Source organism: Globicephala melas, chromosome 11 (assembly GCF_963455315.2).
Source record: "Globicephala melas chromosome 11, mGloMel1.2, whole genome shotgun sequence".
Taxonomy (NCBI): domain Eukaryota; kingdom Metazoa; phylum Chordata; class Mammalia; order Artiodactyla; family Delphinidae; genus Globicephala; species Globicephala melas.
Window position 1 is genome coordinate 69,012,206 of NC_083324.2, and position 21,558 is coordinate 69,033,763.

The window sequence follows — 21,558 nt, forward strand, 5'->3', positions numbered from 1 at the left end:
TTAAGAAGCTAAGCGGTTGGGCAGGTGGAAAGCAGCTAGGTGCAGGCATCATCCCCCACCCCTCCCCCACCCTAGTTCACATCTGCCCCTCCTCCCTCTCCCACCCAGGTTCTCCCATGGGGAGCAGAAGTAGCTCTCTTCGCTCCTCAATCACTTCAAACAATTGTGCAGCTTGGAGGCGCAGGCCCGAGTGACAGAACGTTTTAGACCTAGCAACAGAAAGCAATTACGTGCTGTTTGGCGCGGCCTTTAAGTACAATTGAAATTAGAGGGGAGACAAAAATGATTTCAGAATGCCAAGACTGGGTGACTGGTGACAATGCAATGACAAGCCTTGCTCCCTCCCTCCTTCCCTCATTTCTCGAGCTTCAGTTGTGCGCCAGATTCTGTGCTGTATCTAAGAGGCATTCGCTATTAGGTGTGGGGTGGAGGCGGGGGAAGGACACACAAATCAGTGTGTTCTGCCAGGAAGAGCTCTGGGGGTGCAGGGAAGTTACTTAACCTCACTAAGCCTTAGCTGCCCCGTCTGTAAAAGTGGAGGGCCACCCCACCTCACAGGACAGCTGTGAGGGAAACGTGTAGTGGACAGAGCACACGGTCAGCGACGATTAGCTCTCTATTTCTGTCATTACCAGTAAGTGTTACTCTGTTGGTGGGAATGTAAACTGGTGCAGCCACTATGGAAAACAGTATGGAGGGTCCTCAAAAAATTAAAAACAGAGATACCATGTGATCCAGCAATACCACTCCTGGGCATATATCCAGACAAAACTATAACTTGAAAAGACGCATGCACCCCTATGTTCATAGCAGCACTATCTACAATAGCCAGGATATGGAAGCCACCTAAATGTCCATTGACAGGTGAATGGATAAAGAAGATGTGATTATATATACATATATATGTGTGTGTGTGTGTGTGTGTGTAATGGAATACTACTCAGCCATAAAAAAGAATGAAATAGTGCCATTCGGAGCAACATGGATGGACCTAGAGATTATCATACTAAATAAGTCAGAGAAAGACAAACACCAGATAATATCACTTTTATGTGGAATCTAAAATACGACACAAATGAACTTATCTACAAAACAGAAACAGACTTACAGACGTAGAGAACAGACTTTTGGTTGCCAAGGGGGAGTGGGTGGGGGAGAGAAGGATTGGGAGTTTGGAATTAGCAGATGCAAACTATTATGGGATAAACGACAATGTCCCATTGTATAGCACAGGAAAATATATTTAATATCCTGTGATAAACCATAATGGAAAAGAATATGAAAAAGTATATATGTGTATAACTGAGTCACTTTGCTGTACAGCAGAAATTAACACAACATTGTAAATCAACTATACTTCAATAAAACTAAAAAAAAGACAAAAAAACAAAAACAATAAAGTGTTACTTATAGATGCAGTGTGCTGAAAAGCTATGCTTCCACCAAGCAACCGCTTTTATTCGAAATTGTCAATGAAACATACGTACAAACACACACACATCATAAATGCACAGCTTGATGAGTTCTCACAATTCCACACCCAAATCGAGAAATAGGACATTACCAGGATCCCCAGGACCCTCCCCCTACTATCTTGCTATTCATTGCCCCACTCCCAAAGGTAACAATTATCTTGACTTGGAACTGCATGGATTAGTTTTGCCTGTTTTTGTACTTATTATATAAATGGAATTTCATAGCATGTACTCTTTGTCATCTGAATTCTTTTATTAAACCTTCTGTTTGTGCGGGACGGGGGTCATCCATTCTGCGACTGACTTCCCTTTGTCAGTGAATTTTGCAGCTGATCATATTTTTATGGAGCTGAAAGCCACAATAACGGCCCACTTCCAGAAACTCTACAGGATCCCCCCAGAGTCATTCTGTACACTCATCTTGCCCTCGCTTCCCCACATTTCCCCATGAACTTTATTCTGTCTCTTTTGGTGAAGTGTAAGAATGTTTATGACTTGTCTCACATCCCATTTGGAATAACATATTTGGAAAAATAATAATAATAATTGAATGAATCTTAGTTCTTCTTCCTTCCCTAGTCCAAGCTTCCTCTCACTATACAACTGTTTTAGGAGGATAATAATGATGATGTTGATGACAGTGATGATGGAAGAGGCAGAGGGGAAGATGATGCGGAAGAAGCTGACGCCGGTGATGAGAGGTAACGCATTTTATGTTGCGTAGTATGTGCCCGGCCTTATTGTAGCCTCCTGACCTGTACTGACTCATGAAATCTTCATCACAACACACTTCTATCCCCATTTTCAATGAAAGAAACCAAGGCACAGAAAGGCTAAAGTATCTTGCCCAAGGCCATCCAGCTGGAAGGTGGTAAAGCTTGGATTAGAGCCCAGCCTGAGCAGTCTAGTTTTGGAACCCTGCCCTCAGCCAGCACCCAGGACGGTCATCGAAGGACAAGGATGTCCTCTGAGCCATTTGTAGTGTCATCCCTTTAGAGTCAGTGCTCCTGGTTTGCTCCCCTGATCCTCTCTGTTACCAAAGCACCAATGACAAGCCTCAGTTGCAGTCTTGCACAAGTATATGTGTGTGTGCGTGTGTGCACGCACACACACACACACGCCCACACACACGCAGGCACACGATGCTTCTGAGCTTAATGCAAATGAGCACACACCACACAGCAGAGCAGTCTCCCGCCACACTTCCCCCCGTCCCACACCAGGTGTAATTATCACTGCCTTTCAGCAGAGCCATAGGCAGCCTTCAGTGGCATCAACAAAGGGAGAATCTCTGCAAATCAAGCTGCCCTGCTTACAGAGGAAGAGCCACGGCTGCCTGGGGAGGCTGATCCGAGCTGTTATCCTTGGGAGAATTTACCCAGAGGCCCCACCAGAATCTCCACTCACTGACTCGATCCAGGCTCTCTAGACACTTATTTCTACACTTCACAGCCATCCCATAAAGCAGGAGTTACCATTTCCACTCTCCAGTTGAGGAAACTGAGGCTCCGATAAGATGTAGTCAATTAATGGAAGCCTGAGCAGTCTGGTTTGATTTGCCCTGAAAAAGAAATCCCGGTGTTTGTTAAGGAGAGAAACACACTGATTTTGGGGTTTTTTTCCCCCAACAAAATCAAAGGGACTGGGCCCCCAGAGCAGGAGCAAGGGAGGCCTTAGGTTCAACCCAAGTCACAGTGCAGGTGCAAAGGAAGCTCCCTGGCTGTCTTTCCTCTGAGCAGAGCAGGCTCCTCGCCTCCAGGAGCTGCCACTGCAAGTGGGAATAACGGTGAAAATACGCGTTGACCTCAGGCTCCCCAGGAAAGCTACTCCCGTTCTGGGTCCTTCCTTGGGCTTTAGTCCTTCTTACCACTTAATGTCTCAGTAAATTTTGTTGATAAGTGGTCTATGCTTTCTCCAAGAGCAGTAAACACCTTGTAATTTATAAATCATTTCATCAATAATTGTCTGCAGAAGAAATGAAGCAACCAAAGGCTGGGCGGCGAGGATGGAGATGAAAGAAGGACCATCCGGTACAAGGGTGCTGCTTAAAGAAACGGAGACAGGCACCCGGGTGCTTAGAAAGGGCTGTGACTAATTCCTGTTGTCACGCTTAGAGCAAAGGAGTGATGCTGAACGTCCAAGGTGCCTGGCATTTCTCAGTTATTATTTCTAACCCATGTGGCCAACCTGCACAGCCAGCATCATGGTCCCAGCTCTCACACGTATGGTGGCTAAGGCTCACCTTGGGTGAGTAGTCTGTCCAAGGTCAGGCAGCCTGCAGGTGGCAGAGCCAGGATCCAAGCCTAATTCTGGCTGCCTTCAAACCCATGCAGGCTCCCAAGGCCACCTTGGTCTCCAACGGACGATGGTTTTTAAGAGCACTTGACTGCAATCCATGGGAAGATATAGATGGGACGTCTCCCTGGGCTGGAAATTGTCCCTTCGCCCCTTGGGATCCCTCTGCCCCAGGTGCTGTAGGGCACTGCGCCCGTGGCTTTCTTGCCCTCTGGCCTCTGGGAGGCTCTGCGAGTGGGTAGCTCCAGCAGGACATGGAAGGATGGAGAGTGAAGCTAGGGGTATTTTCCCTCCTGGCTTCCTTCCTGCTGGGTTGCAGCAGCCTGGCTGTCCCTCCACAAAAGGCTGTGGCTCCTCTCAAGGTGGCCTTTTCTATAGGACTCCCCATTGGGTTCTGGAAAGCACTCCCTCCCTACGTTCCTCCTGCCTCAGGGGTGGTAGCAGCCCTACTGCTGCCAGCCCCTGGTCCTGCATCCATGCTTTCCCTATTCTCCACCTTTGTAAACAGTCCGTGAAGCCCGGTGCCAATTATTGTCATTGAAGTGTGTCTTGTTTCCTCTTGGGACATGGACTGGCACAGCGACCCAGTACGCATGCGTACACACACACACACACACACACACACACACACACACACACACACACCTGAAACAAAAGTTTCAAGGAAACTTCCTATTCTGCCATGCCCTACCCTGCCTCACCAAATAACTAAAATTTTTTCATGGCCCGCATTTTGGAAAAGTCCATGTTAGACTACACCCACGGTAGCATCCACAGTGATCATCTAGCCCAATCCCGCTTTTTTGAAAACTGAGGTTAGGAAAAAGAAGTACCTTGTTTACAAGGATGTATTGTACAACACGGGGAATAGAGCCAATATTTTATAATAACTATAAATGGAGTATAACCTTTAAAAATTGTAAATCGCTATATTGTACACCTGTAACATATAATATTGTACAGCAACTATACTTAAAAAAAAAATAATAATAATTGATCAAGGAAACTTGCTCCAGGCAGAGTCCGGACTAGAATTCGGATGAAGTGACTGCCGATCCTGCTTGCAGCACCTAGACCAAGTCCTGCTGCCTTTGCTGTGGGGACCCTTGACCCTCCCACGCCTTTCTCTCCCAAAGAACCGGCTGGAGTATGGTTATCTCCTTACTAACCAGCTTTCGCTTCTCGTTTCTAGTCTTTTCCAAGGCCGCCACTTACTCTCCCACTCACAAATGGCGTCACCACGGTTGATGGGAGCCTCGCTCGTCGGGGCTGGAAGGAGACCAAGCAGTCACTCAGTCCACCCCTCTCACCTCACAGGTGAGGAAGCGTGTCACCCGAAACAGGACCCGCCACTAAATCAGCACAGGCCTGATTCACAGCACAGTGGCCGGGATCCAACGTTAGAGAGAGAAAGGAGCGTGGCCTGCAGCACGGGCAGTCAGGGAGCACCTCGGGAGTCAGGGGGTGCCCCGCCATGGCTCGCCACAGCTCCCCACACCCTCCAAAGGCAGCAGAATCACGAGGAATTCACAGTGGAGGGAAGGGGAGCCTGAGGTTTCACCCTGATCATAAGCGTCTGGGTTTCCTCCTGAGAAAACCTCCTGGTTTTCCTCCCATAAGGGGGAGATGACTCATGATCTTGAAACTGAGCATGACCCTGTGGGGCTCCTGGGCCTGGAAACCTTTCAAACGGTTGCTAATCAGGGAAGGGAGAGGATGCAGAGACAAGGGAGGAGCAGGCAAGAAACAACAGGGCAGCCTTGAAGCAGGGTCCTAGTGCCGCCTCAAGCTGATACACATAAAAATATCTTGAGCTCTTTACAGATCTAAAACCCCCAACAAATGGAAGACGTCAGCATTCATTCCAGAGAAGATCACAGTTTGATAACCTTGCAAAGCTCATCAGGAGACCACCTCAGACCACATTAAAGGACTGCAGCAACCCCCCTCCCACTCTGACCCTTACCAGCAACTCCGCCCTTGAACCCTTGCTATAAAACTCCTCACCAAATTCCCCCAGGTTGGGATGCACAGTTTTTCAGGGCACGAGTCCGCTGTGTCCCCCTTTGCCTGGCAAAGCAATAAAGCTATTCTTTGCTACTTCACCCAGAACTCCGTCTCTGAGGTTCAATTCGGCACTTGTGCACAGAGGCTGAGTTTCGGGCATCATTCTCAGTGGTTAAATCTCCTCTCCCAGTCCCTGTGGCCATGGCCTCCATAGTGGGGCGCACAGAGGGTTAGAAAGCAGAATTGAGGGGGGTAGGGAGGAAATATTACAATTCCTATTTGTATTTATTTTTACCTTTAAAAAATGTTTTCCTTCTATTACTTAATGTCGTAGCTTTCAGTATCACATGTATAAAACTGACAAATTAATACCCTTATTTTGGGGGTGATAGGTAAAATGTGTTCATTCTTGGGATACAAATCTGCAAAGGCTCTGCTCTGGGGAACCGGGGACTCTCAGAGTGTGGGCTGCATCAGAATCACCCGGGGAGCTCGGTTCAGGGCCCACGCCAAACCCGCTGCAGCAGGTTCCCTGCAGGGCCAGCAATCTGCATGTTAAGCAAGCTCCCCAGGGAAATCCATGGCCACTAGCCTTTGCAGGTGGTCACTCTGGACTTTGCCTCTGTAGCAGTTGGGAAGAACCCACTTAGTCCACAGCCATCCCTCTGTCCCCATCCCCAGAGCTGCGTCTCACAGAGAAATAGGTCCTGGCAGCCCTGTCTTCCATGTGCTGCATACAGGGTGCTTGGCCAAGGGGTAGCACGGGGCTGAAGCCCTTGGGATGTGCACCCTGACACGGGAGCTACCTCTACCTCGAAGAAGGGGCACCTCTTTTCTAGTTTACCCAGAGCTGCCCTGAGGGCTGGCGGTGGCTCTGGGCTGCTCTCCATCTGCCTGCTGGGGGAGCCTGACCTTTCACTAGGACCAGACTGGGATCACCACAGCAAGGACAGTCCCTGTGAGGGCAAGAGGGGAAATGTGACTCAGACACGCCAAGACCGGCCTAGGGTTAGGCAAACACCCCCGAGTCTGGCCCAGGGTTTAGAAAGAACTTCCTGATGTGAGCGTGTTAAAATGGAAAGTCACGGAAGACCCACCTCAGGAAAAGGAGGAGAGAGAAAAAGATGGGATAGAGAAAAGGCAGATGAGAGAGAATAAGGCAGAGACTGAAAGAGGAGAATAAACAATTACCCTTGAGGGGTGGGCACAGTGAGGAGTGGGCAGTAGTCACCGTAGCACATCTGCCCAACAGGCAGAGCTGGGGAGAGGGTAGGTGGTGGGTTATGGCTCATTTTAGGAAAAAAATTATGCCCCCTGCTAAGGCAGGAGACAGACGGGCTCCAGGCTAGATATTTACAACTGGCTTCCTGTTCACACTTCCTGGGGTGAGAAGAAGTTGGGCTTCAGGCCAGACATTCATTACCAGCCCCGTTTACATTTCTGAAACAAGAGACAAACGGGCTCCAGAACTACATAGTTATGACCTGACTCCTGTCTATATCTCGAGATCTGCACCTCGATATAAAACCTAGCAACAGAAATAAGGTAAATAACCAGACGTTGGACATTTTTATGGCAGGGACGGAGTAGGACTAAACCCTGTTAAAAGATCAAGAGGTCATACATTTCCCATCCTTGGGGCAAGGGAAGTATTGCACATGCGCAGAAAGGCTCCTTGGGGGTCAAAAAGGAGGTGGAACCACCCCATAATAATGTGATGCTAAGGCCATCCCATAGGCCTCTGGGCTGAAATCCATTTTGGAAAAAAGTTGCACACATATGTGGGGGAGGCTCCTAAGGCAGGTCAGGTGTGGAAAAAGAAACCAGATAATTGGCCAAAGGTACACAAAGACCAGGAAGAACCAACCTGCATAAATGATTTAATCGCCTTTTTACTGCATTCCTCCTCCTTAGGGAGAACGCCCACACCCTTTCTCTCCCGTGGGCATCTCTGCCTGGCTTCTATCTTAACTAAACAAACGGTTTCTCTGTGTGCTCTCCCACGTATTGTTGTGCTACCTCTCTAAAAATAAACTTTGTACCTGTTTTTATAGTTTTGCCTCCATGAGAAGTGCATTTTTTACTGGGGGCAAGAGCCAGGGGGTGTGGTGGCTAGGATTTCCGGTTTTCATCCAGGTTACATAGGCTCAATCCTGGGCAGGGAATTAAGATCTCGCTTCACACCACCACTCACTGCTGCCTCTCCGAGATCACCGCAACCCTCCAGTCTGTATATTCCTTCACACTGGCCCAAAGTGGCTGGAGTAGGAGAGGAAGACCAGGGATGCTCAGCGTTTCTGGGACTTTCCCTGGTGAAGGTGAGGAAAAGCATTTTGCACTGTCAGTGTTTTTCCATTGGCCACTGGAGCCTGTTTACATTCGTGTTTTAGCATCTGAGCCGTAAATCAGCAAATGACCTGTTGGGCTGTTTTAACCAGGATGCCTGCTGATGATGACATTTCCACTGCTGATATGCACAGGTGGGATTCTACAGGGTGACTGCTATTATCACATCATCAGGAGTTTATCTTGGGAGCATTTGGGTTTTGCTGATTTAATAACCAAGCCCTGGTGTCTGTGCCATCAGGGAAATGTTTAGTCTGATGAAGGAACAGGTGAGTCCAGCATCTTCTCCCATAGGTCAGGCCAGAGCTTATTTAAGAGAAAGTAAAAGGTGCAAGGGGAACATTTGCTTGTTTAGTTGGCCATAGATTTTCCTGGCAATAATTTGCAGCAAGATAAGGGACCTCTTCAAGGTCATGCATCTTGGCTGGCTGGGTAAGGAAAAGGACTTGGGAAATTCTGGGTGCTTGTTTTTTTAAATGAGTTTGTTGATTTCTCTCAGACTCATCCATCAGCTGATGAATGTCTATTGTTTAACTGATGGTTCCTGCCCAGCTGGCCTGGCTCTCTGCCTGGACATGCTGTGTCTGGATAAAGGCAAAGATGGAGGACTTGCCCTGGGGTCTGGAGTGCCAAAGCCCTTGTATCCAGACCCCCAGGCATAAACCCTGCCCCAAGGTCAATAAGCCACTGAGCCTCATGGCAGAGAGGTAGCTTGGAGAGAGAACAGGCCACCTCTGCATGAAGTGGGATGGACAACAGTGCCTGTGTCCCAGCTTGCACAGGTCCAACACCCTATTTCCGGCCCAGTGATCTGCTGGAGCAGAACCTGTGATTCCTCGCATTAATTCCTGGGGTTTAGCACATGGCTTGACACTCAGCAAATGCTAAGTGCTGGAATAAATGAATGAATGAATGTAGCGACTTGCCCAGGGACACATAGCTGGTGGTGGCACAGCCAGGATACCCAAGACTAACGCTGTGCTCCTTATACCCCCCCGCCACTGTCTACCAAGGGGTTAAGTACACAGGCGTCTGGCCCCAGACCCCTGGAGTCTGAGTCCTGGTTTATTTCCTAGCTGCGAGGTGGCTGTGGAGGCATGCCTCTCAGATCCCTCTTCAAGGAGGAATTTCCTGTTCAGTGATAGGAGGGCAGTTAGCTGAGAGCCTCCGGTTATAGCACCTTCAGGGGCCACCTCACTTCTGGAGCTCAGGCCAGTTCCTCCCAGTCGGGGCCAGCCAGTGACCCAGCATGGCAGGTGCTGGGGCTTGGCCATTTCTGCCCGGAGCCGGACTCGTCTAATGGGCAGTCTGCTGGGGAGCTCCCCATTGGGCGGCCTGAGATGCTGCCGTTGTGCGTGACCTGGTGAATGGTGGTCTGAGGCGTTCCTGCCCCTTTCCCTCCCCCAGCTTGCAGGTCTGCATTATGGTCTGAAGGCTCTCTCTGCCCAAGGACCATAGTTTGCTATGTAATAAATATGATGACACTCCCCAGGGATAACTGATTCCATCACCTGGACCACAGTGATTGCTGGGGGAGGGAAGTAGAGGGAATACATAACCCAGTTTGGGCCAGTGAGTTATGAGATGCATGGGGGGGGGGGGCTTCTCCAAAGCTCCTTCTTCTTTTATCAGAACCTCTCAGAGAGAGGCTGTTTATCTCCAGATGGTTCTGTAGACACCAATGTGGTGGGATTGGGGGGAGGGTGGTCAGAAGAGAAAACTAACCCAGGAGTAGAGTGGAGCCCAGGGAATCACAACAAAATGGGGCCAGAGTCCTGCTAACAAGGAGAACCCCTGGATCAAACCATGCCTGAAGCCAGAGACTTTTCAATAATCTGAACTTTTCAATAATTCATTCAGTTATATCACCTGAGACCAAGCTAAGTGTTCTAACTATCATTTACAATGAAAATAATCCTGATTCAATTAGGGAACAAGAAAAGAAAAGAGGGATCACCCACCCACCACCCCAGGCCAGGTCACAAAGAAATGAATCTCTGATGGTAAAATTTCAAGCACATGAATGGCAAGGAAATCTCAGGAAGAGGTTTGGGGACAGAGGATTCAGCAGATGTTCCCCAACCCAGATTTCATAGGCAGTGGATGCTCCAGGATCCACCTGTGGCCTGAGAGCTGGATAGATAGAGGCCAGGGTTACAGTGGTGGTATTCACACCAAGTGGGAAACAGACCAACTCCCTGGGGCAAGAAGAGAGGAGAGCCAGTCCATCTGCCCACACAAACACACCCAAAATGAGAGGAGCGGGCTTCCCTGGTGGCGCAGTGGTTGAGAGTCCGCCTGCCGATGCAGGGGACACAGGTTCGTGCCCCGGTCTGGGAAGATCCCACATGCTGCGGAGCGGCTGGGCCCGTGAGCCATGGCCGCTGAGCCTGCGCGTCCGCAACGGGAGAGGCCACAGCAGTGAGAGACCTGCGTACGGCAAAAAAAAAAAAAAAAAAAACACCTTTCAAGCCAGGGCTGGGTGAGGGGGTCCTTCCTCAGGCTGGGAAAGGGGATCACAGGCCACACCCGGTGGCTTTTGAGGGACACACCAGTCCAGTGCTGCCAGCTGGCCTGACCCTGAACGTGGTTCAAATTCTGGCGTGGGCTCTGCGCCGTGAAGTGATGGTCGAGGTGAGGATGTGGCTGTGGTCCGAGCTCTGCCCTGATGCATCAGGTGAGCCTGGACTAGTCACCTTACCTGGGACTCAATCCTTCTGATAATGAGGGGTAGTTCCGGAATCAGTGTTTCTCAAAACAGGGGTCTGTTGGCACTTGGGGTGGCCAGTTCTTCCTGTGTAGGACTAGTCCACACATTGCCCCAGGGGGCACATTCACTAGGAATCCCCACTGTCCCCCAACCCCGCAAGATGGCCCCAGCCACTGTGACAACCCAAAACCACACACTCATATCTCAACACATCTCCTAGGGAGACAGTGCCAGCCCTGGCTGTGGACCACTCTCCGGTAGCTTTCCTGAACAGCTGGGTGGCCTCCCTGTACCTCAGTGTCTGCATTTCAGAAATGGGGATGATAACGTGCCTGCCTCATTGGGCTATGAAGCTTAAATGAGATACTGCTTATAAAAATGAAGAATGGTGCCTGGCACACGAACAATAAGCATTACCCACAGTAATCAATAATTAATCAAGCATTACCCTCCCAAGTATCTGTTATCCAATTTCAATCCTACCTAGTACATGCCATTATTCCCATTTTATATCTGGGGAAACGGAGGACCTGAGAGGTGAAATAACTCGACAGATTTCAACAATGGCTCAGTGTGACTTCCCAGCCTGGCCTCTTAACGGCCCATTTGCAGGGGACATGACAAGGCCAGGCACTTACTGGCTTCTGTTATAGGATGTCTGTACTGGGGGGCTGGAGAAAGTCGGGACAGGACCTGGGGCTGATTACCGTCAGTTCCAGAAGACGGACTGGAGGTGAAGGCCTTCCTGAATCTGCCCAGCTACATGTTTCTCTGGTACCCTGTCTGTAAATCCAAAATTCAGGTCAAGGAGGTTTTCTCCTTGCTTGCTTAAGATGGCTCTAAGGAACAGGACATGAGGGGCTGAGCTCAGGGGACCAGGTCTGCAATAGCAAGGAGGCTGGGGGCAGGGAGTCCAGAGTGTGGCTGGAGAGGCGGCGGCCGGGGGCGGCTGCAGGAAGGGCATCGCGCTGGCAGGACACTTCCTCCGTGATATCCTGGGGCAGCAGAGGAAGGTGGGCAGGGGACAGAGCCCAGAGCCCATACCACGGAGAAGCCACAGAAAGCTCCGGGAGACCCCACGGGATGGCAGTCAGGCCCTCGCTATGCCCAGACACCCTGGCCTTTCCTTTCCTCCCACCTCAGGGCCTTTGCCCTGTGGTTGGTTCTGCCTGGAATGCTTTTTCACCCAGATTTTCCCACACCTGTCTCCTCCTTATTGCTGGATCTCACAGCTCAGAAAGGCCTTCCCAAAACACCCCGGGTGAACCAGTCACACAACCCTGCTTCTTAGCGCTTAGCAATGGCAAGAATTGTTTGCTGTTTATCAGTATAATGTTCTGAGAGCCTAGAACAGTGTCTGGCACTAAATAGGTCCTCGGTCAATATCAAATGAATGAATGAAGGACGGAGACACACTTTCCGATGGCAGGGAAACTTCGGTCTGAGGGGAGACGCGGCCCCGCCCTCGGGGAGCCCCGGCCTGAGGGGAGACGCAGTTGTTTTCCTTGCGGCAATAGTCATCAGCAAGTACTAACCAAATACATAATCCTTGCAGGCAGTGCGGCTGAGGAACCTCAGGCTTACAAGACTGTCGGAAGACTTCCCGTAGGAAGCTGCCTCTGACAGCTGGAGGCCCCACATCTTAGACCCGTCAAAGGGGTCTCTCCCTAGTGGACCAACACTGTGCTTTTAAATCAGAGCCAATCAAAGTGGTCATGCTCATATGTGGCTGCTGAGTGTGATTAGTGACAAACCCCAGAGATCTGTCACCACAGGTCCAGACACACCTATGTGACCACTCCTTTTTGCAGTATAAATACTTGTCTGGCTCTTGATTGGAGAAAATGTGGTCACACACCACCCTCTGCTTGGAACTTCTCCCCTCTTCTCTGATCTCATGTCCTATCTATATCCCCATTTATAGACTCCAGGACCGTGGAATGGGACGCGGACTCACATTGCAGTCTGCCAGTGGCACCTACCTGGAGTTGTGCAGTGCACAACCTCTACAGCTGTGCTTAGCAGCACTGGTAAACTCCCAGAGTCTCAGGACTGAAAGGGACATCAGAAAGCCTAAAGCACAGTCACTCAACCTTAAAATGAAGAGCCTGAGGCTGCTGGTGGAGACAAGGCTTTTCCAAGGCCATGCAGTGATGCCTCAGTGAAATGGCTGGGCTGTGGACCCACAGCTCTTGGCTCTCAGAATGGCACCATGAGGTGTCCTCTGCCGTCCTCCCTCCCCTCCTCTAGGGCTCTCAAAACGCCCCCTTCCCTCCCCTTCAGCACACCCTGTGCGCCCACCTTGGTTCTGTGCTCTCATTCAGAGTCAGTACATGCCATGCTTTGGGGTCTTCCTAGGTAAATCACATCACCAAGCTGTGGCACCCACCACTGGTCCGCTCAGAGTGGGGGGCCCCCGCCAGAGTGGGTCCGCATCTGTACAAGGGCTAGTAATGGGGGAAGGGAATGACGAGGAGGTGGGGAGGACCCCCATGTTTCCTGGCAGAGTAAAAACACAGAGTCAGACACACTTGGGTAGGAGTTGCTCTGCCCCTCACTCTACTCCCCCAGGGGTGTGACCTTGGATGGTCCGGTCCACTCAGCCCTTCTGGGCTCCAGATGTCTCAACTATAAAGGGCGGTAAAAATAACCCTCATTTCTCCCCCCACCCCTCACCCCAGCCTAGTAAGGATTACATAAGGTAATTGATGCGAGGGACCGAGCTTGGCTCAAGCCACGGCTGCACCTGCCCCTCGGAAACAAGCCCTCCTCCTGGAAGCCTTTCTCAGCCTCTGTTCTGCATGTGTGTTATGGCTCTTCCCCGTGGAAGCCGTTTAAAGGCAGGAACTGCTACTGGGAAGAGAAAAAATCTTTGGCACAGCCCAGCCATTACCAGAGATGTTTAACCAGCCCGCATTCAAGGCAGAAGGACGTGCATGGAAGCGTTTTATCTTCCTCCCACAAAGGGAGAGCAGAGCCCTGTGCCAAGCTGAAATGAAGGCTTGATTTTTTAAAATAGACATTTAGGATTCACTGATGCTTTGCTAACCCCCAGTCAAATCACGACATCAAGGAAAGAAAAACTCCATTTTCTGCTAAGATGTTGAAATGGCCCTTTCCAATTAAGCGGTGGGCTCTGGGAGGGGGAGCCCAGGCAGGCGGCCCACAGCCGTGTCTGCTCATCTGTGTGTTTCTGGGTCTGTGAGCACCTCGGAGCTGAGCCCACGTGTCCTGGGTGAGGAGGCTGGCCTCCAAGCCATCCTGCCCTCTGGGTCTCCCACCAGGCTGGGTCCCTGGTTGTCCCTGGGAGGGATGTGAGACCTGTTAGTTAGCAGTCACTTACATGTTTTGCATATATCAGTAGGTCTGATCATCTACTTCGAATTAGCAAAGACCAGGACTCTCACAAGATTGCCCACGAAACACGACTACGTGCTAATAACACCATCTATCTGAAACCCACCGTTCCCCAGCTCCCCATGGCTGTCTGTCAAGAGAGCACAGACTCATCTATTAAGACTCAGCGCAAGGGCGGTAATTAAAGCAACAACGACAAACACTTGTATGTCCCTTTCGCTGTCAGTCACGGCTCTAGCTGCTTCCGCATATTAACTCATTTCATCTTCGGGTAACTGTGATGCTTTAAGAATGGCCACAAATCCTTTCCGCTCTTCCCACTGGAGAGTTTGAGTCTCAGTCTTCTCACTTTGAACCTGGGCAGGCCCGGGGTCCACTTGATGAGTACAATGTGGTGGAAGCGATACCGTGCCAGTTTCTAGAGCAGACCTGAAGACACTAGCAGTTCCACCTCCATCTCTTGGTGTACTCTCTTCGGCAGCCCTGGGCCTCCACGGAAAGAGTCTGACTAGTCCAAGACTGCCATGCTGGAGGGACCACATTCACGTGCTTTAGTGGACAGTCCCAGCTGGACCCAGCCTTTCAGCCATCCTGGCCGAGGTGCCAGACACGTGAGTGAAGCCATCTGGGACCTTCCAGCTGAAGTACCATTGAGTGACCTCAGCTGATGCCACGTGGGGCAAAAGCACCAAGCAGCCAACTGCCTGAGTAACTGACCACAAAATCATGAGGTATAATAAAATGGCACGAGTACTTTGTTAGGCAGCGGTAGATAACCAGGACAACCTTCTGAGGCAGGTCCAATGGAATACCGTTTGACAGCTGAGAAAACTGAGACACAGAGACGTCAAGTAATTTGCCCATGGTCACACAGCTAATAAGTGATGAAGCCAGGATTCCAAACCCAGACAGCCTGGTCCCAAAGTCCATGCTCCCTCTTCTCTGAACCCTAAATTGACTATTGTTCCACTGTCCTAACATCTCTTGAACTTACCCATTGGTAAATCTTCTCCCTTACTGGATGCAAAGGCTACTGAAAGGCAGATCCCAATTCTTAGTCAATGCATAGCCCTGTCCTGGGACAGAGGAAGAGTGCTCAGTGTTTGCTGAGAGTGGAGGGGGGTGAGGGGTGGATAGATCGATGGACTGATGGATGAACAAATGAATGGGCTTGGATAGGAGACAGCCTGGAGAACGTGGAGGGGCTAGAACTGTTTGGGGTACGGGCTTATTAGAGGTGCCGTGCGAGGATTAGCATGAGGGAAGCAGAGGAACACCACACACCAGGCAGAGGGGTGCAAAGACTCCCTTGACTGACTGTGTGGTTCCCCACCCTCTCCTCTCCAGGGCCTCACGAAGAGTCACTCTTTGAGGCTAAAGATTAATTCTGAAAAAACACTTCTATTTTAGTGTTATATGTTGCCTCCATTCTTTTTTCTCCCCCAGCACAATTTTAACAAGGACCCAAAGCTTCCACTAATAGATATGTCACGTACCTGAAATGTCTAGTCACCAGCTGAACACTAATTTTCCCTGTGAATGTCCTGGTAGCCCAGGCAAAAGGGAAAATACATTGTAGTTAAGAGCTCTCATTTGGGGGAGATTTGCTGACCTCTTAGATCCAGAACCAATAACCTTGCAGAAGGCTCACCTCTGACCCGCAGGCAGGGAGTCCCTCCACACTCAGCCTCTGGACACATGCACCCCATGTGTTCACCACCAGTCCACCCTGGACGCAGTGGTGCTTATTCCTAACTCCTCCTCTGCTGTGCTCAAAAGGGCGCGGGCTTGAGTTCATGCGTCTCTCAACCATGAATCCTCAGTTCTGCAGATGCCGTGCTTATTGCCAGAACAGTCAGTGACCGCAAGGTCTTCCAAACCTCTGGAAACTTCTGGAGAAACAAGAGTCCCTGGGCTCCTCCCACCAGCACTCTTCTCTTTAAGATTCCAGGCAAACAAGGATTTCTATTACCTTGTCCAAGAGTATTTTTCCGGGAAGAATGGTTATGCTGAACCTCAATGGAAATTTCCACTGGGGCTTCTCTGTTTTCTGGAACTCATTACACAGAGCAGCGTTAAATTTACAGGATGCAATCCCTTAGATGTGGATGCTTAGGTTATATAGTTCACCGGAGCAGATAAAAAGAGGCCAACAGACTCATCTGGAGAGATGAAATTTCCCCTGCAAAGAGGGTGGTCTCTGCTCAGAGTTCAGAAAGAGAAGTCTGTCCTTCCAGGACATAGATGGCTGTTACATAGATGGCTTTGCATAGATGGCTCTTACAAAGGATGCTGGATAACATAACAGTTGACCCAGAGATGTTCATTGTCTCATTAACCTCCTGAGAGTGACCAGGACAGCAAACTCTGAGCTACTCAGAGAGAGCGTCGAGAACAACCAGGCACAGCAGTCGCCCCTCCTGCCCTGCCCTCACCAGCCTCTACCACTTGGCTTTGCTCAAGGCAGGTAATGAACAGACTTGAGGAAAATGCTTAATCCCAAGCCAGATGCCACATTCACTCTACCAGGTCTCCTCCCTGCCGCCTCCCACCCCAGCATGCACACGCACACACAGTTTCCCCAGTCTCTGTGTTATGGAACTAATCTACTTTACTACCACCTTGAGGAACATGTGAATCACTGAGCAAAGACAGAGAGAAAGCTGAAGATAAGTTATTTTTGGAAGGTTGTCATTTTGAAGCCCCAAAGGCAGGCTTCTCCAGGGTGGGTGAGGCCGTGGAAGTAACAGGCAGCTGGGGCCGTTCCCTCTTCCCTGAACAGCCCTTTCTCCCCCACACTCTGGACCTTTGCACTGTCTGTTGCCTCCACCTGGGATGCCCTCTTCTGATCGCCATCTTTTCCTGGCAAAATGCCATCTGTCTCTCTCGAGGCCCAGATATTCCTGATCTCCCCACCCCAGCATAAGCTCCCCGAGCTTAGGGCCCTTACCACTCATGTCATAGAGTTGCTTCATGGCAAACAGTGTAGACTCTGGAGCCAGTGGCCTGGGCTCGACTTAAGACTGCTACTTACTAGCTGTGTAATAGGGAAGAACAAATCTGACTCCATATTGGATCTGTTTCTTTTACTTTCACCTTTGCATTCCATTGCTTTTGCTACAAGATAAGAATGTTGCCTGTAGCTTGAAATATACAGGATAGCCCATTCTCAAGGCTCTGACCTTTAAAGGTATAAAACACTGTTCCATTCATACAGAGATACAAAGTTGCGGAACAGACAATAACATTTGTTTTGTTCGAGGTTTATAGGAACATCGTGACTGGACCTACAGGGACAGCTGCAAGGACAAAGGATTCTGACACCAAGAGGGCGGCAACGATCAATAACACCCCCTCCTCTTTTACTATAAGAGAAGCCTGAATTCTAACGAGGGTAAGATGGTTCTCTGCGAAGCTAGGCCACCATCTTCTCCATTTGCTGGCTTTCTGAATAAAATCACTATTCCTTGTCCCAACAACTCGTTTCTCAGTTGATTGCCCTGTCATGCGGCGAGCAGTACAAGTTTGGACTTGGTAACAGCTGTGCAACTTTGCACAAGTTACTGAATCTCTCCGTGCTTCAGATGCCCCTTCCATGAGATGAGGATGATAACCATGTCTACCTGATTAGGGTTGTTGAGAGAATTTTAAAAGCAATGACTGTAAATTGCTGTCATTATCATTATCCCTAGGGACTGCGTGCTCAAGGCTGGGCACTCAAAGGAGCTTGGAATGCCTCCTGAACTGCAGTGTGCGAATCAGGAATTGGCTGCAGTCCGCTAGGGAAGTGGGGATTGAGAGACAATAATGCAGTCGGGGCAGCTCCAGGAGTAATATGGGGGCCCAGGGACGGGGTGGGGCTGGAGGTCCTGCCCAGCTCACCCTGACTGCCTCTACCACACCCTGAGATTTTCCTCAGCACCACCCCCATCTCCTCCTCCAGGCTCGGGGACCATCTGAGAGCAGACTGGAAAGGGAGCTCCTGCCTCAGATCTGCCCTGCAGGGAGCTGCAGCCTTGGTAGGTTGGAAAATGGTCACAATCCGCGCTTGGGAGGAGGAGAGGCGCAACTGTGATTCACAGTGTCTGCCAACTGCCAAGGTGTAAATACTCCCAGCATGGCGGGCTTCAAGCTCCTGACACGACGTCACTGAATACGGAGTTGAGAATGGATGGGCAGTTCCCTCTATTACACGGCAATATCACTATATGCCTACAATAGATGTAAATTACCTGAAGCGCATGGATCACAGTAAAATACACAGAATTAGAATGTAGCTAAATAATTACAAAGGAATAGGTTGCAAACATGTATTTCTTTTTGATATAATAATTTAATATAATTTTAAAGCACGGTTGTGTCGAAAAAGTAGCTGTCAGGATGCCTAAAACGGTTGGTTGTTTGGCCTGAGGTGACCCAGCACTGGAGCCTACCCAGCTCTTTGGTGGGGCTAATGGCAGACTCAAGCCAAGAAGTACTTCCCACAACTTCTGCTGCCAGTGTCCTTGTCCCCACGGTGAGCCACAGCCACCCCCCGCCTCTGCAGGAGACCCTCCAACACTAACAGGTAGAGCAAATGAATCTAGAAAATTATATGGAGTCCAGTTCCACCCTGAAGTTGGCCTGACAGAAAATACGAAAGTAATACTGAAGAATTTCCTCTTTGACATAGCTGGGTGCAGTGGGACCTTCACTGTGCAGAACAGAGAACTTGAGTGCGCTCAAGAGATCAAAGAGAGAGTCGGCACATCAAAAGTTTTGGTTTTGCTCAGTGGTGGAGTGGACTCAACAGTTTGTACAGCTTTGTTGAATCGTGCTTTAAACCAAGGTCAAGTCATTGCTGTGCACATTGATAATGGCTTTATGAGAAAACGAGAATGTCGGTCTGTTGAAGAGGCCCTCAAAAAACTTGAAATTCAAGTCAAAGTGATAAATGGCGCTCATTCTTTCTACAATGGAACAAACAGCTCTACCAGTATCAGATGAAGACAGATCTCCACGAAAGAGAATTAGCAAAACCTTAAAATGACTACAAGTCCTGAGGAGAAAGGAAAAATCATTGGGGATACTTTTGTCAAGATTGCCAATGAAGTAATTGGAGAAATGAACCTGAAACCAGAGGAGGTTTTCCTTGCCCAAGGTACTTTATGGCCTGATCTAATTCAAAGTGCATCCCTTGTTGCAAGTGGCAAAGCTGAACTCATCAAAACCCATTATATCCACTACCAAACGTAAGGTAGATAGCTAGTGGGAAGCAGCCGCATAGCACAGGGAGATCAGCTCTGTGCTTTGTGATCGCCTGGAGGGGTGGGATACGGAAGGGTGGGAAGGAGGGAGACGCAAGAGGGAAGAGATATGGGAACATATGTATAACTGATTCACTTTGTTATAAAGCAGAAACTAACACACCATTGTAAAGCAATTATACCCCAATAAAGATGTTTAAAAAATAAATAAATAAAATAAAATGTTTTAAGTCACAAAAAAAAATAAAAATAAAAAAAAATTATAACGACACAGAGCTTATCAGAAAGTTGAGAGAGGAGGGAAAAGTCATAGAACCTCTGAAAGATTTTCATCAAGACGAAGTAAGGATCTTAGGCAGAGAATCTGGACTTCCGGAAGAGTTCGTTTCCAGGCATCCATTCCCAGGTCCGAGCCTGGCAATCCGAGTAATATGTGCTGAGGAACCTTATATTTGTAAGGATTTTCCTGAAACCAACAGTATTTAGAAAATAGTAGCTGATTTTTCGGCAAGCGTTATAAAGCCACATACACTATTACAGAGAGTCAAAGCCTGCGCAACTGAAGAGGCTCAGGAGAAGCTGGTGCAAATTACAAGTCTGCATTCACCGAATGCCTTCCCGCTACCAGTTAAAACTGTGGGTGTGCAGGGTGACTGTCGTTCTTCCAGTTATGGGTGTGGAATCTCCAGTAAGGATGAGCCTGACTGGGAATCTCCAATTTTCCTGGCTAGACTTATACCTCGCCTGTGTCACAACATTAACAGAGTTGTCTATATATCTGGCCCACCAGTTAAAGAACCTCCTACAGATGTTACCCCCACTTTCTTGACAACAGGGGTGCTCAGTACTTTACGCCAAGCTGATTTTGAGGCCCATAACGTTCTCAGGGAGTCTGGGTGTGCTGGGAAAATCAGCCAGATGCCGGTGATTCTGACACCTTTACGTTTTGATCGGGACCCACTTCAGAAGCATCCTTCATGCCAGAGAGCCATGGTTATTGGAACCTTTATTACTAGTGATTTCATGACTGGTGTACCTGCAACCCTTGGCAATGAGATCCCTGTAGAGGTGGTGTTAAAGACGGTCACTGAGATTAAGAAGATTCCTGGTATTTCTCAAATTATGTATGACTTAACATCAAAGCTCCCAGCAACTACTGAGTGAGAGTAATAAACTTCTTGTTCTGCTCCAAAAAAAAAAAAAAAAAAAGCCTGAAACTTCAGCAATTGGTTCTCCCCTCATTAGTAACCCTGATACTCTTTGTAGCACATACCTACCTCAGGACCTTTGCACCTACAGTCTCCCCTACATGGTATGCTCTTTCCCCAGATAACCCTGTGATTCCTTCCCCACTTCCTTTAGCTCTAGCTCCAGCAGCACTTTGTCACTTATTAAAAGACCTTCTCTGGCCATTCTATATAATAGCAGCACCCTTTCCCTCAGTCCTTCCTAACCCCCAGCTCTGATGTATTTTCCTCCAGAGCCCTTGACACCATGGACACTCTATTTGTTCATTCATCATCCATCCTCCCCCACCGAAATCCCCACAAGGACAGGGATTTCTGTCCATTGTGTTAACTGACCCCCAGTTAAATTATGTCTGATAGCAGGTACTAAATATAGATCCACAGAATAAGTATCTACAGCTGTCCAGAGTCTCCAAGGTGCAGCCACAATTATCTCATCAGCTCTTAGCAGCAGGTAGTTATGACAACTCCCATTTTACAGAGAACTCCTTCCCCTACCACAGAAGGTATGAGGTTTGGGGATAAATTGACTTCCCCAAGATCACAGCTAACCAGACAACCTGCCAGACCAGTATTCCATTCTTGTGACCACACACCCGGGTTCTGCCCTCAATACTGCAATGCCTCTCAGAAGAGCAGGGGATCTCCCCTGGGTAATGCACCCCTGAAGACCCAGGATTCGCAGGCACACTATGTATTACCTCTCTTGAGGCCCCAGTGAAGTTCCTGGGACACATTAACTGCTCAATAAACAGGTTTCTAAGTTGAAGTCAGACAAGTTCTTTTCCCAATGCCCTCCCTCACCCTCGCCCTGCACGCTCCCAAAGTCCCATCCCTCCACCTACAAGATCTCCTTCGCCGTTGGGAAGCTCTAA

The 21,558-nt window shown here is 49.2% G+C and overlaps 1 pseudogene; it reads left to right on the forward strand.

Annotated features, from left to right (window-relative positions):
• The first annotated feature begins 2,121 nt into the window (after positions 1-2,121).
• Positions 2,122-20,600, forward strand: LOC115860575 (GMP synthase [glutamine-hydrolyzing] pseudogene; annotated as a pseudogene).
• Positions 20,601-21,558: the final 958 nt, after the last annotated feature.